This window comes from Parus major, chromosome Z (genome assembly GCF_001522545.3).
Source record: "Parus major isolate Abel chromosome Z, Parus_major1.1, whole genome shotgun sequence".
Taxonomy (NCBI): domain Eukaryota; kingdom Metazoa; phylum Chordata; class Aves; order Passeriformes; family Paridae; genus Parus; species Parus major.
The window spans coordinates 54,195,878-54,213,463 of NC_031799.1; the positions used below are offsets into that span (position 1 = coordinate 54,195,878).

At 36.7% G+C, this 17,586-nt stretch overlaps 2 long non-coding RNA genes across 3 annotated transcripts; one reads left to right on the forward strand and one right to left on the reverse strand.

Annotated features, from left to right (window-relative positions):
• Positions 1-6: 6 nt before the first annotated feature.
• LOC117243707 lies at positions 7-8,967 on the forward strand. Its single transcript, XR_004495528.1, has 3 exons — positions 7-984; positions 3,241-3,375; positions 6,976-8,967. It is a non-coding gene; the product is annotated as an uncharacterized LOC117243707 (long non-coding RNA).
• Positions 977-6,978, reverse strand: LOC117243706. 2 transcript variants are annotated; one of them, XR_004495527.1, is made up of 4 exons: positions 6,063-6,978; positions 5,239-5,342; positions 4,278-4,444; positions 977-3,404 (listed from the first exon to the last, which is right to left on the reverse strand). It is a non-coding gene; the product is annotated as an uncharacterized LOC117243706 (long non-coding RNA). The 2 variants fall into 2 exon arrangements; XR_004495526.1 differs by having other exon boundaries at positions 5,239-6,978.
• Positions 8,968-17,586: the final 8,619 nt, after the last annotated feature.

Sequence of the window (17,586 nt, forward strand, 5' to 3'; positions counted from 1 at the left end):
CACAACAAGAAATAAGTAATTTCTTTAGTTACTGGTTTAAAACCACGACAAAGCCTAAGCTAATTTCCTAGTCTACTTTGAAATAGTTTGATTTCTTAACATGGGAGGCAATGAAGGAGGCTTCATTGCTTTAGTTTACACAAGCAAAACTTCCTCAGTCTTAGCTAGGGCTGTACTGATGGCAAAATGGGATGGCATTCTGGAGAATATACACTTTTTTTTTAGTGATGTGTTCTTCTTCCATCAAAGAGCACCAACCTCAGTGTCTAACAGTGTAATAGCCTCACTAAAATTAACCTTAGGTATCTCTGTAATTGCCCTTAAGTGAAGTTTAAACCTTGACTTTTATACACTGCATGCAGCTCCATATGCTGCTTTTATTTATTGCGATTTGGTTTTGATTGTAACTGGTTATGAAACTGAGGTCATCACAGCTGAGCAGTGACTATTAAAACTATTTCATCCAATTGCATAGATAATTTGGGACCACACAAGAGGTATTTTCCTCTTTAGTGATCATTGTTTGTAGGTTTTTCAATCAACTTTGCTATTTATTTGATAACATATTACTAATGTGTCTAACTTTGAATATAATTCACTGAAGTTCCATGGTAATCTTCCTGTTAGAAGTTCCTCTCTGATCTTGACCAACAAAGTAACTTTGAGCCATGTGCAGTTTTTTACTTCATTGCTAATTCTTTCTCCAGAACATTAATAAAAATAATGAACAGTGGATATAACACAGAATCTCCAGACGCTCTGCTGCTAATCTTTTGTATGTTGCAGCAAATTATTTTTTGATAAAAATAGGTAATTTATTATTTGTTTTCTGACAAATGGAAACATCTGGTATGTTTCTCCTGATTCTTACCTTGACTAACATATTCATTTTATTTTTTCCCCTTTTTCTGTAGATACAGGAGAAATTATATAACTGCTTGGTGGATACCTGCTTGCCAGCCAAGGTCAATCTACCCCACAAGGGTAAATAAATTGTATTAATCTCTTGAATTTATTCCTTTGGAAAACATTTATAAAGATCTAATAAACTTGTAAAATGCAAAATACATGAACACGGCTATTTAGATACAGAAATGTGTCTAAGTGGAAGACTCACAAACTCATTCAGTTTACATACCATGGCTAATGCTAGGGCATGTATTGACTGCTTATCAACTTCTATGAATTGAAGGCAAACAACTCTAGTGAAAGAATATATATGGTTGGCATAGATAAAGATACAGAAAAAAAATCTTCAGTATGAGCTCTGAGACATATATGTGGGTCTTGAAATGCTTCTGCAAGTGATCTATTGAAGATTTTTTTCAAAGACAACAATGCAAAAACCTGTGAAGTATTTCTTTAAGCTGTTATAGTTCTTTATGTGGAAACATAAATAGAAAATTTGTTATAGCAACGATCGTGTTGTTGAAAAGACAGGACACATTGGAACATGGTCCAAACATACTTTAATGGAGAGAAGAAAATTACAGAAACTGTTTTTTTATCTTGTAAACCTAAAAATAAGTGGAAGATCACTGAAGAATATTCTAATGCAAAATTTCACTGGCATAGTTATTATTAAGAAGTAGGAAGGGAAGGAAAAGACAAGATCCACAACGTGCCAATTTAGCCAGTTCCTAAATTGGTCTAATTTATGTAGGTGTAGCAGATATTTAGATCACCATAAAAGGGATTAAATAGCATTCCCAGTAGTTCACCATCTCAGCACTGGGGATGAGCACAATTTACGTTTTGGGTTCGCTGTGTGACAGATTTCAAAGCATCCTACCATGGCAGCAGGTATGTTGGACTAAGGGATCAAAAACCTAAGAAACAGGAGACTGAATTTATCCCTTTAAATAAGAGTTCAGCATCAAAAATATTCTGACTTTTAGAATTTTTTTTTTTTACATTTTTGCAAAGCAGCATACCTACAAAATTAACTTTAAGATAACAGTTGTGTTTGATCATGAAGATCTTTGATTTAATGTAGAGACGTGAATGTATGTGTTTGCCTGAACTATTGTTATCTTTGCTGTAGATGGAAAATGTAAGTCTCTTTCTAGAGAAAGACAGTTTACTTTTTGTAATAAACAACAGTAAACGGCATAGGTCAACAAGAAATGTACTTAGTAGTCCAGCAAATATCAGCAGAAAAATAAAATATAGTGAAGGTGGAATTTTAACAGGTGAGCCAATAAAGCTTATACAACAAATGGAAGTTTCTTTTCCCTTTCAGTGATGTAATTCTAATATAACTTGAGCATTTCAGCAGAGTTTTAGAGGTTTATCAAAGCTTGTTATTTTGTACAGATTTCCTTGAAATAATTTTATGGGTAGAAAGGACATCAAAGAGGATACTCCTTGCGAATTTGATATGCCTAATTCAAGTTATTTTTAGCAAGAAGAGTAAACTGACATTGTCAAGACCTTTGAGTTTAATATCTGATTTTTAATGCTTCCCAGACTTTTACAATAAAGAAAAAAGATTGCACAGCTGGGTACTGACTTTTTTTCTGATGAAACATTACATTTCTGCCTTTGGGTTGAAAGTAAAAGGCTCTTTATTTGCACAAGGGACTGGATTTCCTTCACTTTTCCTTAGTTATGAAGCACAAAGACAACCATAGAAAAAGAATTATTTTTAAAAGAAACCTGCAGTGTCCTGTGTTTAGCTAGCTAGTTTAACTGCAAGAAATAAAGTCAGGTTTTCTGCAGACTACAACTGAAAATATGCATATTAAGATCAAACTGTATTATATACTTGAAAAACTGATCCAAAAACTATCTCTAAAATTCCTCACTTTCTGAAAAATTAGCCAGACTAACCAGATGCTGATCTCCTGAAGATTCACACAGGGAATTTTATAGTAAAAAAGTTTACTAGGAAAAAAATTACTTTAACACAACACAGTGAAATGGCCTTGATAGAGTCACCTTTTCTTACAGGTACTGTGAAGTTTATTAATTTACAAATTATTTTTATAATTTTGGATATTGTGACAGACTGAATATATCTTTAGGTATGACACATTTTCAGCCATATTTCCTTCTGTATACTACTTTAATAGCAGAAGTGTCATCCTAAGACCATGGATTTTAGGCCTCTAAAATATAAAACAAATGAAAAATGTGTAGATCTCAACACATCTGTCAGATTACCACAGCTGCCTGAATTAAGGTACACAATATAATAGAGTAATTCTTTCTTGCTCTCATGTACTTGAATTGTCTCAGAAAGACGTCACCTGACGGACATAAAAAACCTGGACGTGAAATACGTGGCTTTCTGTGTGAGCTGCAGACTTTGCCCGACGAGCTCCATGAAGGCTGCTTTTATCAGTCCCTGCCAGTCACACACACCTGGTACAGGTATCATTCAACATGGTGATTTCTTTCCCCTGAACAGAAGACATATCAACAACAAGATTTTGAGTGACATTTAAATCCAGGCTAGGAGGAAACTACTTGAAAAGTATAGACAGCAAAATGTTCCATCCCTCTCTGTACTTTCAAAATTAAAGCAATTCTGCATGTACGAATGATATATTTGATACTATTTAAGACTTTTATCAAAGTAGATGCCCTCTGGATTTCAAATTATATAAATTATGTGTAGTATGTTTTTTGATGAAAGCAGCAACAGTCTTTTCTAAGAAGTTCAGTTTTTTCAGTTATCCAACTGCTTTTTCTCATTTCTAAAACATTATTTTTTATAGAAAATTCAATAAAATACTTTCCAAAATATTGAGATTACTTCAACTTGCCAAAGAGCAAAATTTTAACTATGAAGTTAAATCATAACAAATTAAGTTCAGCTAGAATCTAGCTCTATCTTTAGGTCCTTAGCCAGTTTGCATTCTATTCTGAGAGCACTTTTTTATGGTGTAGTTTATTGAGTTTCATGTTAATGATATGGTAATCAAATGCTAATGTGGAACAGTTCTAAACCAATTCAACAATATGAAATTGATGATTATTGCCACAAAAGCCTTTTTGCTTATATAAGTATTCCCTTTAAATACATAATAAGATTTTTATTTAAGTTAGGAGGCAAGATATTTAAAATTAAATGGAAGATGATTTCTAATTGCCTTGAAGTAAATGCAAAACTATGATTTCTGTGTTTTAACTATGTTATTATATAGTCAAATCACAAAATATATTATTGCCAAGTTCCTTTATACATCTCAAACTCAATCATCATTATCAGCCACACACACAACGCACACAAGTACTATAAAGTGAATCTAAAGTGATAGAATTGCTCCTACCTTTTCTGTTTGAAAAGCATAGATGTTCTTGAAGGTATTAATGAGGAAAAAGTCCTCTTGGAAGCCGGTATCTCTCTTTTACCTTGGAATTACCCAAATACATTAGAGTATTGAAGATTATGACGAGCATTGAAGTAAATGAAGGCCTAATGACTTCTTGAAACCTGCTGTGTAGCACAATGATAAAACAATCTGCTAGTATAATGAGAGCAAACTGGAAAAATTGGTTGTATAGCTTTATTTTAATGACTGCTAACTGACTCATGACAACTTAATATCAAATATGCTTATAAATTGGTCAGGAACACTAATTATACAGTAATAATTATGCAGCACACTTCCCTAATTATGCCATTCTGTCCAGCATTAATACTTTTTGCTGTCATCTTGTAATTATATTTTTAGCTTTTTTAATGTTTCCAGATATTGCAAATAGCTTGGTGGTTTCACCCCAGCTGGCAGCTGAGCCTCATGGAGCTTCTCGCTCACACCTCCCAGCAGGGCATGGAAGAGACTCAGAAGGACAACTGGGAGAAAACTTGTGGGTTGAGACAACAACAGTTTAACAAGCAAAGCAAAAGCTACACGCTCAAGGAAAGCAAACCACAAAATTTGTTCCCCACTTCCTGTGGTCAGGCAGGTGTTCAGCCATCTCCAGGACAGACAGGCTCCAACATGCATAAGGGTGACTTTAAAAACTGAATGCCGTCACTTTGAATGTCCTCCCCACCCTCCTTCTTCACTCCAGCTTTTATTGCTGAGCATGGTGTTGTATAGCATGGGATATCCCTCTTATAAGCTTAAAAATATAAGTAGTTTCTTTAGAAAGTTTCTTAGAGATTGTTTTACCAAGAGATCAGAAGCCTATTGCATTTTAGATATATAATAGAGAACGAAAAAAAAAACAAGCCTGAGGCTGAAAGTATGCCACCAGAAATTGCAATGTTCTGTGGAAACTTACTGTTTTTTGAACAAGATGACATAGTGTTGTAGGTGTCCACCAAAACCACTCTACTGCTGCACCCTCCTTAGCTGGAGAGAGACAAAATATATAACAAAGGATTCCTGGAATGAGATAAGGACAAAGAAAGATTGCACATCAATTACAACCACAACAGACTAAGCTCAGAGAAAATTAATTTAGTTTATGCCCAGTCAAATCAGAGTAGTGTAATGATGACTGAAACTAAATATTAAAATATGTGAACATATGTCCCCCACTCATCCCTTTCTGGACCTTAACTTTCTCTTCAGATTTCCTTCACTCACACTTTATCTACCCTGCAAGGTCACAAGTACAGCCAGGAGCCTGGTCCATTGTGGTCATTCCAAGGGGTTCACAGCCTCCTCTGGGCACCCACCTGCTCTGGGGTGGTTGTCCACAGGCTCCAAGTGGATGTCTGCATTCCTGTGACCTCTGTGGTTGCAGGGGCACAGCTGCCTCACCATGAGCTGTACCATGGACTGCAGGGGAATCTCAGCTCCAGTACCTGAGCACCTCATGCTCTCCTTCTACACTGATTTGGATGTCACAGCTGCGTCTCCCACATATTATCACTCCTCTTCTCTCTGGCTGTTGCTGTTCAGCAGGTTTCCTTCCCCTGATTAACTCTGTTGGCCTGCCATGACTGCTGGAGGGCTCAGCCTTGGCCAGTGGTAGGCCCGTCTTAGATCCAGCTGCCATCAGACATAGGGGAAACTTCCTATGAAACAGCTTCTCACAGACTGGCACAGCACCAGAGCCAGCTAGCTCTTCCTCAGCTCCGCATTGGTTGTGGGACATACCTTGGGAGCAGGATGACCCAACATGCAGCTTAGAGCAAAGCTCTATGGCACTTCAGGCTAGTCAGGCACAGTGTGGAGTCAAGAATGAGAGAAGGTCTTTTGTACGGGTTCCAAACACATGCTTAATTCCCAAAGCATCCAGGGACAAAAGACAAAAGCTGCACACTGTGCAACGTCTTATATATGGGGGAGGAGTAAGGGAGGATACAAATCATAAACCAATAGGGAAGACTTAGGGGAGGAGTTTAAGGTGGAGCTTACAAAGCACAAACCAATGGGAAAGCTTGGGGGGCAGGAACAGTTAACTTAATCCAATGAGGTATCAAATACAATATGATTGACAGGGAAGATTCTAGAACAAAGGGTAGGTACTAAGTAAAACTGACAGGGAAGTATTTGGATGAAGGGGTAGGGTTACAATGACTGACAGGGAAGACACTGTAAAAAGGGGTTTGGATGCAATGATTGATGGCAGTAGGGAGGAGGGTACAACTTGGAACAAACCAGCATCAAAGGGGAAAACAGAACAAACCACTTGTACAACAAAATTTAAACTTATTAAACAAAAACACACCACCACAACAGATGCAGTCCCTGCCACTACCAAAACCTTGCCATGAAAGCCCAAGTCACATAGTTAAAAGTTTCTGTGTTAGCCATGGAAATTTTTTTGAGCTGTGATCATATCAGTAATAGTTTTATTTGATTTATGTTGCATTTTGATATATTTCAACACATATCCATAATCTAACATTCTAGGGATTTATCCTTAACTGGCTAGGCTAAAATCTAGAGTAATTTTTACTAATATTTCTGTTGTGTTGCCTTGAGAAACTTCTAAAAATTATGTCCCAAATTAAGTTTATGCCAAAAAGAAGAGTTAAATTTAATTTAAATTTGCATTTTCTTGCAGGCCATATGCTGATTTAATCTACTGGGCTACAATCAAACAAAAGATAAAAGATAAAATACAATGTTCATTGTCAGAAAAAGGGGATGAATTTTTTTTGAACTACCATTTGGAGATCTTTAAATGGAAAAATTACTGTGTATTATTTTAATTTCAGTTTTCTTTAATCCTTATGATCCTCTCTCGTCTCCATATACTAGACAAGTATGTATACTCCAAGCCATATACTTAAGAGACATATGGGAAACACATTTTGCAGGGAAAGTCTGAGCAAAGAAGGGAAAGGTATTCCTCAAAGGAAAGATGAAGGAAAAGGATAAAAGCAAGTCATGTTAGCACATTGTTTTGTTTCTGCTCTTTTCACTGCCTTCTAATGTTTCATTTATCAAATAATATGTAGACTGATACAGAATGTTAGGGTCTTTGATTTTTATAGTCCACAATGTTTAAAATCTTGACAATTAGAAAGCTTCACCTAAAGCTGAAGAATGGCTTGAAGAAATAACTTTACCTGATTCCTGTTATTGTCTCTTTTTTACAAAACATTAGAAGTTCCTTTATGCCAACACCCTTCATTTTGTGTTCCTTATTTATTATGCCTTTTGTTTAGATAATCAAAGAATTATTTTGGTCTTTTCAGAGAAGAGACAGTAAATTGGAGATTATGTTCCTTGCATACAGCACGTTACATTTCCTTAAACTCATACATTTTTCAAGTTTCATTTGTTTATTTGCTTTTTTTCTAATATATTAAGTACTCCTACAGGCACTAAAAATATTAAAATGTAATCATCTAGCCAAATGTAAACTTCTTTTTCTACAATATATCCTTCCTAAGTTCCATGCCACCACAATCCACACAAAGTAACTTTCTACCATTCCATCATAAAATTATGCAATAATTTAGATTGGAAGAACCTCCTGAGGTCTCTAGTGCAACCTGTTGCTAAAAGCAGAGCTAAAAGAAAAGCTAACTTCAAAGCTAGATCTTGTTCCGGAAAACAGATTTCTAAGAAACTTGTAGAATTTTATGAAGCTCAAAAATTTTTATAAATCTTAGATTTCTGGATAAGATGTAAATTTATGTCTTTTAACCTGAAACTTCCACTACATTCAGTTCAAAAATATCTGAGCTTTAGCTTACAAGTACTGCTATCTATATAGTGGATTGTGCTTGACCTGTGCTTTACAGCAATGCTGGATAAAACAAGTTCTTTAGATACGGCACAACTGAGGGAATTCCCAGGATTGGAATGGAGAGAATTAATTCCCCAATTTTTAAAAAGCCATACATTAACTCCTTAAATGCCATTCATGGAGTACTAATTAACTGGATATAATTGAAGTGCTTTAGTAAGTCTTGAGAAGATTGTGAGAAAGAGTTGCTAGATAAATGAATATAGTATTGAAAATAAAACCTCACCTTTTTTGTCCAAATTCTGATTTTCAGTTCTATTTGCCCTTGTTACCAAGACTTCTAACAGAAAAAATACTACATTTTGTATGTTTTTCCTATGTAAAGAAAAATAAAATGATACTATGATGTAAATTCTATGTGATGCTGCAACTGACATTATTTCAAACTCCCATTTTGTATTCTGTTTCAAATTTAGTCTATCTAATCCATAAAAACATACTGTATAAGTTCTCTTTTCTATCCATGTTTCTAAATAAAACAAGTAAATAATCAAACTTTCACATGTGCTGCTCACAAGTAAAGTCAGGGTCTGTTTTTTTCTTTATTCTGAGCAAATGTCTACGCAAAATGAGAGGTTCAAGATACTGCTGCAATAGTACTACTATTGATTTCTGCAAAGCAGTGCACAATCATAAACAATAGTTGCTCTATTTTTTTACTTCTACATTATTTGGGTCCAAACAGCCCTCTTGAAAATATTGGGAGATTTCATGCCATTTTGAAAAGCAGAGAGATTTTCAGTTTTTATTTGTTTTCTCATGTATGGTTTATCCATGTTAAATTCTTTCAATTTTATTTGGATTTTTTTGAATAAATACATCCGTGTCAAAAGCGAAAGATGCAAGTATCTATTTAATAGATACAATCTGATGCTACAGCTGCACTTTTTCCACTATGTAGCCCAGTGTTACTGGGCATGGTGTGAAAAAAATGCATCTGCAGGAGCAGACAGAGAGGTAAGGTGGGCTGGCAGCATTCACCATTTAGAAAGCCAGGCAAAAATAAAGATGGTCTGTGCAAAGCAGAATGCGTCTTTTATGAAAACCATCACCTAAAATGATGTTTGCAACAAATCTCTTAGTATTGTTCTAATAAATTTTAGATCTGAAGATTTGATGCTTGGCTGACAGTCCTATAAATGAATGGAGCCTGAAAACAGTGGGACCCTGGAGCTAGCTGCAGGCTACATTTGTTCTCAAATATCCACTGATGTTTTAAAATGCAATGGGATTTGGATGTGTGCAAAGTTACAAATGTCAACAGAGCTACTGTGAAGGAAGAATATGATCTTCAGCCAGATACTCCTTCTTAGTGCACAAGAACCTGCACACCATTTTTGTTGTTTCTTACCATGGAAGTATTCTGCACTAGTCTGATGGAGAAAAGTTTTACATTTGTCATCTTCTAAAATGACAACATCATACTGAAAACCATTAGGAATCATACTTAGAAAGACAATATTTTTCTCTAAATATGATTATAGGTCTATAATAGTTTCAGGAAAATAGAACAATCAGACAGATGTACTGAGTTATATGTCCTGAATTTGTAGCAATTGAATGGGACCTGTGGATTAACAGTGTCATAAAGGTTTAAGGCTCCTGTGTTCAAGATTTTTCTCCTCCATAGTCTTTGGAATACAGTGATACAGTAATACTGAGCAGGTATGAGAAGTACTTTATGAAATAGTTCATGTTGAAAAAATGGTTACCAAGGTAAAAGAAAAATATTCTGATTTCCTGAGGTAGTAAAACACAGAAATACTTGCACTACTTGCCCACTTGGTTATTCCTTGGATCCTGCAACTAACTTGCAAGCATATTCCTTAATTTTCATCAAATAAAACAGAGAGATCACATAAAACTGTTGAATAAGTAGAGAAAATGTATCCAAATGACTGCCATGGAGAGAGACAAGCTGCAGCCTGAGCTCGGCAGCTATTGCTTCCATTTGGCCTGCTGGCTAGCACATTAACAAAAACTTGCCATCACACACTTAGTTCAAAGCCAGCCACAGCGTGATGCCACTTGTCCAGCTGGTGATGAGGGACATTGGATGGAGCTTTAAATCCACCAGTGTCTAACGTGACAGGGCAGAAGAGCAGGATAGTTGAAGGATGGCAGGATCCAGGATTCTGGCAGGAAAATCATCTGCAGAAACCAGCCAGTGATAACCTGTTTTTCAGAGAACACCTACTGAAAGTTCTTTGTAGTGTGGATGCTTTATATGCAAGGAGTGTTATTAACCCTGGAAGCCAACAAATAATAGCTTTTTGGCAATATTATTATTATTTATTTTTATAATAATATTTATTATTTTTATGTTGCAACATTACAGAGTAGTGAGTTTCTGAATTTCATCACTTATGCCCCAAATTCCTACTGTTTTCAGTTCAGGAAATTGGACCTGTTTGGGGTGAAATAGGTAACACTGCTTCACCTGCAGTTACTGGTGAGAAAATTCACACCACTTGAGAGGAAGACAAAAAGCTGACAAGATACAGGCCTGCTCTTGTGATACCTGTACCTTGCAAAAGAAGCTGCAGTGATGGAAAGCAAAATACTGTTCATGTTTTGGCTGTTTGACAAAACATTGTTCACTAAGAGTAGTACTAGCTTAGAAGAAACGTGGACCAACAGATGGTCTGTCATCTTCCCTTTATGTCTTCCTCTGAGGTAATACCTATGGAAACACTGGGAGGCTTAAAACATGCTGTCTCAGTACAATCTCTTGTAGTAATAAGTAAAAACTGTAGCAAACAAGCAAAGGAATGACTCTCCTAAGTATACATAGCTAAGAAAAGCTTGAGCTCCTTTAGTGTCTGAATACAGGTAAACCATCTTTCCAGTTTTGGCTCAGTGCAGTTTTCCTCTTTGAAGACTAAAATAAAATGAAGCAGACAAATAGTTTTCTTGAATGGACTGGATATTCCAGCTAGTATTCCTGAGGCTATTTAGTACTCTTCCTATAAGGGAGAAGAGATCAAAATTTGTGTAAGACAAGACATCTGGCTGCTTCAGAAAATTTTGATAAACAACTGAATTTAAAACTTCCACTGTAATTTCCAAGTTTATGCTAAAACTTTTGCATTTGAATCATTAACTCATGCTTCAATAGTAGTTATTTGGATGTTATATTCCATTATCAAGGGGCTTACAAAAGGCTTTTGAAAATAGCATGTTCTGCCTTATACAGTAATAACCTCATCAGCGCTGTACCAATCTTGGCTAGATACATTTCTGCCATTAAAACTAATTTAGCTGGTTCAGAGAATTGATAACAGCATTTTCCTTTGCTTGGTATTCTTTCTAAGACAGTAAGTTGCATAGTGAAAATCGTGAACTATTCTGAAAGACATGAACCATTTTGAAGGACTTGAATCTTTAATACTCTGGAGCCTCTAGCTATTGTAGTATTACTATGGGTGCTTTGAAAGATAAAATTTTTACCTTTGTTTCAATATAGTCACATGAAAGTGAATAATTTTCTTTATGTGATGATTTGTGGAATATATCTGCTTCTGTTAAAAGGGTGTCAACTCCCCAGATTTGTTATTTAGAAAATTCCAATTTATGCACAAAAATATCTTTCCCCGAGTTTTCTTAAGAAGAAAATCCAGGTGTAAAATTAGAATCCAGGCCTTTATTTGGAACAAAAATCTTCTCCTCTACATTTGTAAACATTCAGATTTGTGGACTTGTTCAGTTCTAGATAAGGAAAGTGTCCCACTTATCAGAGGCTTCTGGATTTGAGGCATACGTGTATCTGTTTTGCAAGCCCTGGAAGAGGACACTATCTCTACCCAGGTGTTTTTATTACAATGGACTGGGTTAGCCAGGAACATAGTGTCTTCTTAAATGCCATGGCCTTCTCTTCAAAGAACATATAATATTGCTTGATGCTTTATGATACCAGGCTGATTGCACATCAGAAACCTTTTTCTTTTCCATGATACCAGGATACTTTTTATTCATGTAAGCAGTTCATGTTAACAGTTTCAGCCTCTTTTTAACATCAATAATATTCTGCATAAACTTAAACATAACTGATTTATAAATGTGTAGTGATCTGGCTTTTCATAGAAGAGTATAACAAGGAAGAAACTGTGGAGCTCACAATTTGTTAAAAGAAAAACATGATCAAAGACTTCAGCTGCTATGACAACCTGCTTTCTAATGAGCTCAAGCAAAACATAAAGTTCATAAAGGGCTGTGCTTAATGATACCTTACTTTTGAGACGGTATACTTCCTGTAATTTGTAAAGACTTTATTAAAACATTTTCTGTCTTTTAAGAGTAAAATGAAAAACAGTAATTGATAATTGCTCTTGCTCTCTAAAAGTCTGCAAGGCCTGTTTAATCCTTTATTTTTAAAAGGCCTGTGGCTACCTCTGGAGTACTTGCACCATATGGAAAATAAGACCTTTAAGGACCCAAAACAAGCTATGTGTTTAGAGTTTTTAGTTCTCATAGAACTTGAAAGAATGAGATACATCATTTCAGATGTTTTTGACACCGCATGAAATAAGATATTAAAACCCAGTAAACTAGAATTTACTTAGTTTTGAGAAGTAGTGTCTTGCCAAAAAGAATAATATTATAGTGTTTTGATGCGAAGCTTTATGCGGGAATTTAAGAGAAGTCTGTTCTACCTCTACCTCATCTTCCCACTAAGCTCATTGCAGTTTTGGAAACTGTATTTTTCTTGCATTGAGTGAATTGATCTTCTCAAACCAAGACTCACATTCTGACTACTGTGTATTGGTGTTACCTCTGTGTTGACAGTAAACATTAATCACTGTCTAGAAACTCATATTGCTCAAGCTTGTATTCCCGTGAATCCCTCCCTATCCACATCATACATTCCAATGGCTCACCACTTAGCGTCTGCAGTGGGATTTTGGTGTCTTCCATTCTAGCTGTGTGGTTGGCCTAGCACAGCTGTTCTGTGATGATTGTTTCTTTACTTCCTGAAAGAGCAGTATGTTCCAAAATTTCATTGTTATAAACGGTATTTGCTATATCATGCACAATATGGCACACAGATGGCACAGATGAAACCCATTTAAAAGCTTTATATATATCAGTGTGGCAATGTTTCACACCCTTATAGCAAACTAGATACTACTGCCATGATGTAGATGTTTTATTTAGTTTTCTGCTTTGCTCTATCCAAACTCTGCCTGCTAATCAGCCAAAGACATGCTGTATCCGGTAGTTCATTTTGTCAGGCCTTTGTACAAACAGCTATCATCTGATATATCACTAAGGCAACAAAGTTTTTTGGTAGCTTCCCACCATATGTTTCTGTTCAAACTTTACCTGGTGGAGGCATATCTATCACTTCAGTGTTTTTCCACTGCTCATAATGACTCCCTACCTCTTTAAAAACGAGGTTACTAAAGCCAATAATCAGTGACTGTTTCAGCCTCAAGGTAAAGTGATTAACATACAACACCTCACAATTATCTAGAAAGATACTTGAGGGTTTAAAGCCCATTAAGTTAAAGCAATTTCCACATTATAAAAAATGTATCCAGATCAAGCTCCTTGCTTTATCTGAGAGTAGCATAACTGGAGGACAAAATGATGTTAAGTTCTAATTTTGTTTGTTTGTTTGCTCATTTCTTTGCTAAAGGCAATGGGATAAGAACTGGTGAGGACACTGAGCTAACTAGCTTCATCAAACATGGACATGGATATCCCATAAGTTGTTGTTGGATATCCCTTAAGTTGTTGTTCTGTTAAGAAAATAGTATGAGTACTCAGAAGTGATTTTTCTTTAGAAATGTCATTATTGAGCTAATCTCCTTTTGGTTTTAATTGCTGCGGGAGGGGGGTTGTTTGTGGCATTGTTTGCTTTTTTCATTCGTTTAAAAGGGGAACTTTACAGATTTTACAGTGTTCACTATAAACAGCAAGATTCCAAACGATTTTTTACAACGTTACTCACAGGGTTCTTAGCAAAATTCACCTTTCTTCTGCTGCTGAAGGCCTTAGTTTAAGTTATTTGACAGGATTCAGTTGCTCATCAGAAAAGCTTTTGTCTCCATACTAATAGTTCAAAGAGAGTATGGCAAATCTGTGTTGTATTCATGCTCTTGAGTCATTTAGCTTAGGCTGCTGAAGTGTCATATGTTCAACAAGATGCCATCAAGTGAATGTAGCTTACAGCTGATGGTTGTTTGTCTTTGTTAAAGAGAATTATTAATTTAAAATTTCGGTGTTCATTAAAAAAATGTGTTATTTCAATTCTTTCTTCAGCTGAAGGATATAAAGAAATACCTGACCTGTTGCTGATCTATCTTCCTTTTAGTCAGATTGAATTTTCCCATGAAGTTGATGTGTTTGGTATTTTTGATATGTTTGATACGTTGATCAAATATGTTAATACAGGAGTCAGAAAAAAGTCTCCTTTGTTTCCATGCTTGGTGCAGGAGAATGGATACCTGTAGCACAGTCCCTACTTTCAGTATATGTTAGAGATCACATATTCTGCAGGACTGACTTTTGAAATTATTGATGTAGAGTTTTTAATTAGGGAATCAAGAAATAGATAACATGGCTGTGATATGGATAATGACAAAGGAAGAAACAAGCTTTCTTTTCTTCCTTAATATTTTTTTGGTTTTATTAACTACTTCAGCGTCTGTCCCATATTCAGCCAATATTCATCTCTTTATTGGGTTTGAGTGGCCAAGTTTGGGTAGCAGGGGGCCTACAGGGGTGGCTTCTGTGAGAGGCTGCCAGAGGCTTCCCCTGTCTGAGAGAGCCAATACCAGCCAGCTCTGGGGCAGGCCCACTACTGGCCAAGGCTGTGCCAATCAGGAATTATAATAAAGCCTCTGTGGTAACTATTTAAGAAGAAAAAAAAGAGGTCATTGTGAAGATGTAATTGCAGGTAGAAAAGATCACGGTGTGAACGTATGAGAAGAACAACTCTGCAGAAACCAAGGTCAGTAGAGAAGGAGAGGCACTGGAGCGGAGATTCCCCTGCAGCCTGTGGTGCTGCCCATGGAGAGGCAGCTATGCCCCTGCATGCCAGTGGAGGTAACAGGGATGACGAGATCTACCTGCAGCATGGGGAGGAGCCCTGCAACAGAGCAGGTGCCTGAAAGAAACTTTGGACCCATGAGGATCCTGTGCTGGAGCAGGGTCCAAGTAGGACCTTCATACCTGTGAAGAGAAACCCACACTGGTGCAGGCTTCCTGGTAGGACTCATGAGCCCATGGAGAACCCACACTGGAGCAGCTTGTTTCCTGCAGGACTGCACCCTGTGGAAAAGGGACACAAATTGAAGCAGTTTGTGGAGAACTGTTGCCCGTAGGATTGACTCACGTTGGTGAAGCTCATGAAGAACTGCCTCCCACAGAAGGGACACCACAATGGAGCAGGGGAAGGACTCCTCTCCAGGAACAGCGGTAGGAACAACAATTTGATCCCAATCTCCATTCCCTGTCTCCCTGCACAACTGGAGGGGAGGAAGTAGAGCTAGGATGTTGAGAGGGTGTGGGGGGAAAGTGTTCTTAAGATTTAACATCACTTCTTATTATCCTGCTCTTTTTTGGTAATAAAACAATTACTATCTCAAATTCAAGTCTGTTTTGTCCATGAAGGTATTTGGATCTCCCCAGATGCTTATCTCAAGTAATGAACCTTTTGCTACATTTTCTCTCCCCTGTCCCATTGTGGAGGATAGTGATAGAGCAGCTTGGGTGGTTGTCTGGCAGCCAGCCAGCATCAACCCACAACAGGCTGGTCCCTGACATAAGATCACATTCTACTGTTAAAAAAAATGTTATGTTCTTACCACAGAAATCTGACCCAACCCCAGTAGTCTCAGCAGGTTCCACTAGGCTGTGCAGAGTTTAGTACACAGTGTTAATATCTCTCTGGAGCCAACAGGTATATAAAAACAGTGTAAAAACTACTCAGAGTGATTGTATCTCCCTTGACACCCTCCATTGCATCGACTGCAGCATTTCCTTTGCCCAGGCTTGGTTTCAACTTCAGTCACTTGCATCTGCAGCACTGAGAATTGCATACCCGGTAACAGCCAGCTTTTATACAACTATTAATCAGAGATAATTCTACTCTTTGAAATCACAGCAGAGAAAGTGAATGAAGACTAACACCATATGTTCTACCCAAATTACTTTCTAGAAGACTCTAAGCCAATAAAAGAAACAACCTCATTTTCTACAACAGTTTTGCAAAACATACTTTATGCTTTATATATTCCTTACTATTTTCAAATAATACTTACAATGGTAGATGTATGCCTCCAACTACCACAGATATCATCAGAAATAGCATTTAATTATAACAAAACTAATAGTATAGTTTTTTATTTCCCCTAAAAGCTGATTTGCTTGAGGCTATTACTAAAACTGATTAGCATTTTTGGTTTCTGGAAATTATGTGAATGTTTCTTCTTCTGTGTAACATTAATATGCTTCTTTAGTTGTATATTCTGTTTACATGAACAATTTTCATCCTCCTGTTTCTGTGGAACACTTATTTTAGGACAATGAAAAAATTACAGCAATTATTTTTAGAGAAACAGGAACAAGAACATAGCTCTCAGCTAATGGTTGAAATAGCTGTGAAAGATTTCTCCTTACCCCTGGCAATCTCAGCAATGAAAAGAAAGTCTGCAGAACTGCAGCTTACACCTAATGGTACACATTGTGTCTTCATAGATTATTATAGTTTTACAGTGCTCCTCTGTAATGGAGTGTGTATCTGAGGATACAAATTTTGGGTGGGGTTTATTTAACAGCCTTGGTAGGATGAGGAGAAATGAAAAAGAAAGGAACAGAGAAGCAAAGAGTAAATTCAGAAGTGCTTGAAATCTTTAAATCAGGATTGTTGCTTTCCAAAGAAGATACTCAATTTTAATTATGTAATTTGGACTTAATACTTGGTTATGTTTTGTTTTGCTCTGTTTTGTTTGGGTTTTTTTCTTTTGTGTAGTAGTCAATTTCATAAGAGAAAAAAAGCTGACATATAACCAACTGGATACAATAACATGTACGCTCTCCTACTGGCCAAGGAGTAAACACATGAATTCCAGATGTTCAGGGTTGTAAAAAGCAGATTATTCTGTTTTGCACCACTATTATAGTAATATTGATTTTAAAATTTCTTTTTCCTGTGAGTCCTTGTTATGGGGATTGAAAACTTACAATAAGGTCCTTTGGAACCTTTGATCCGAATCTAATTTGGCCAATGACAAGTTGAACACGAGCCAGCAGTGCCCTGGCAGGCAGGAGGGCCCCGGTGTCCTGGGGTGCATCAGGCCCAGCATCACAGCCGGGCAAGGGAGGGGATTGTCCTGCTCTGCTCTGAGCTGGGGCAGCCTCACCTCGAGTGCTGGGGACAGCTCTGGGTGCCACAACACAAAAAAGACATTG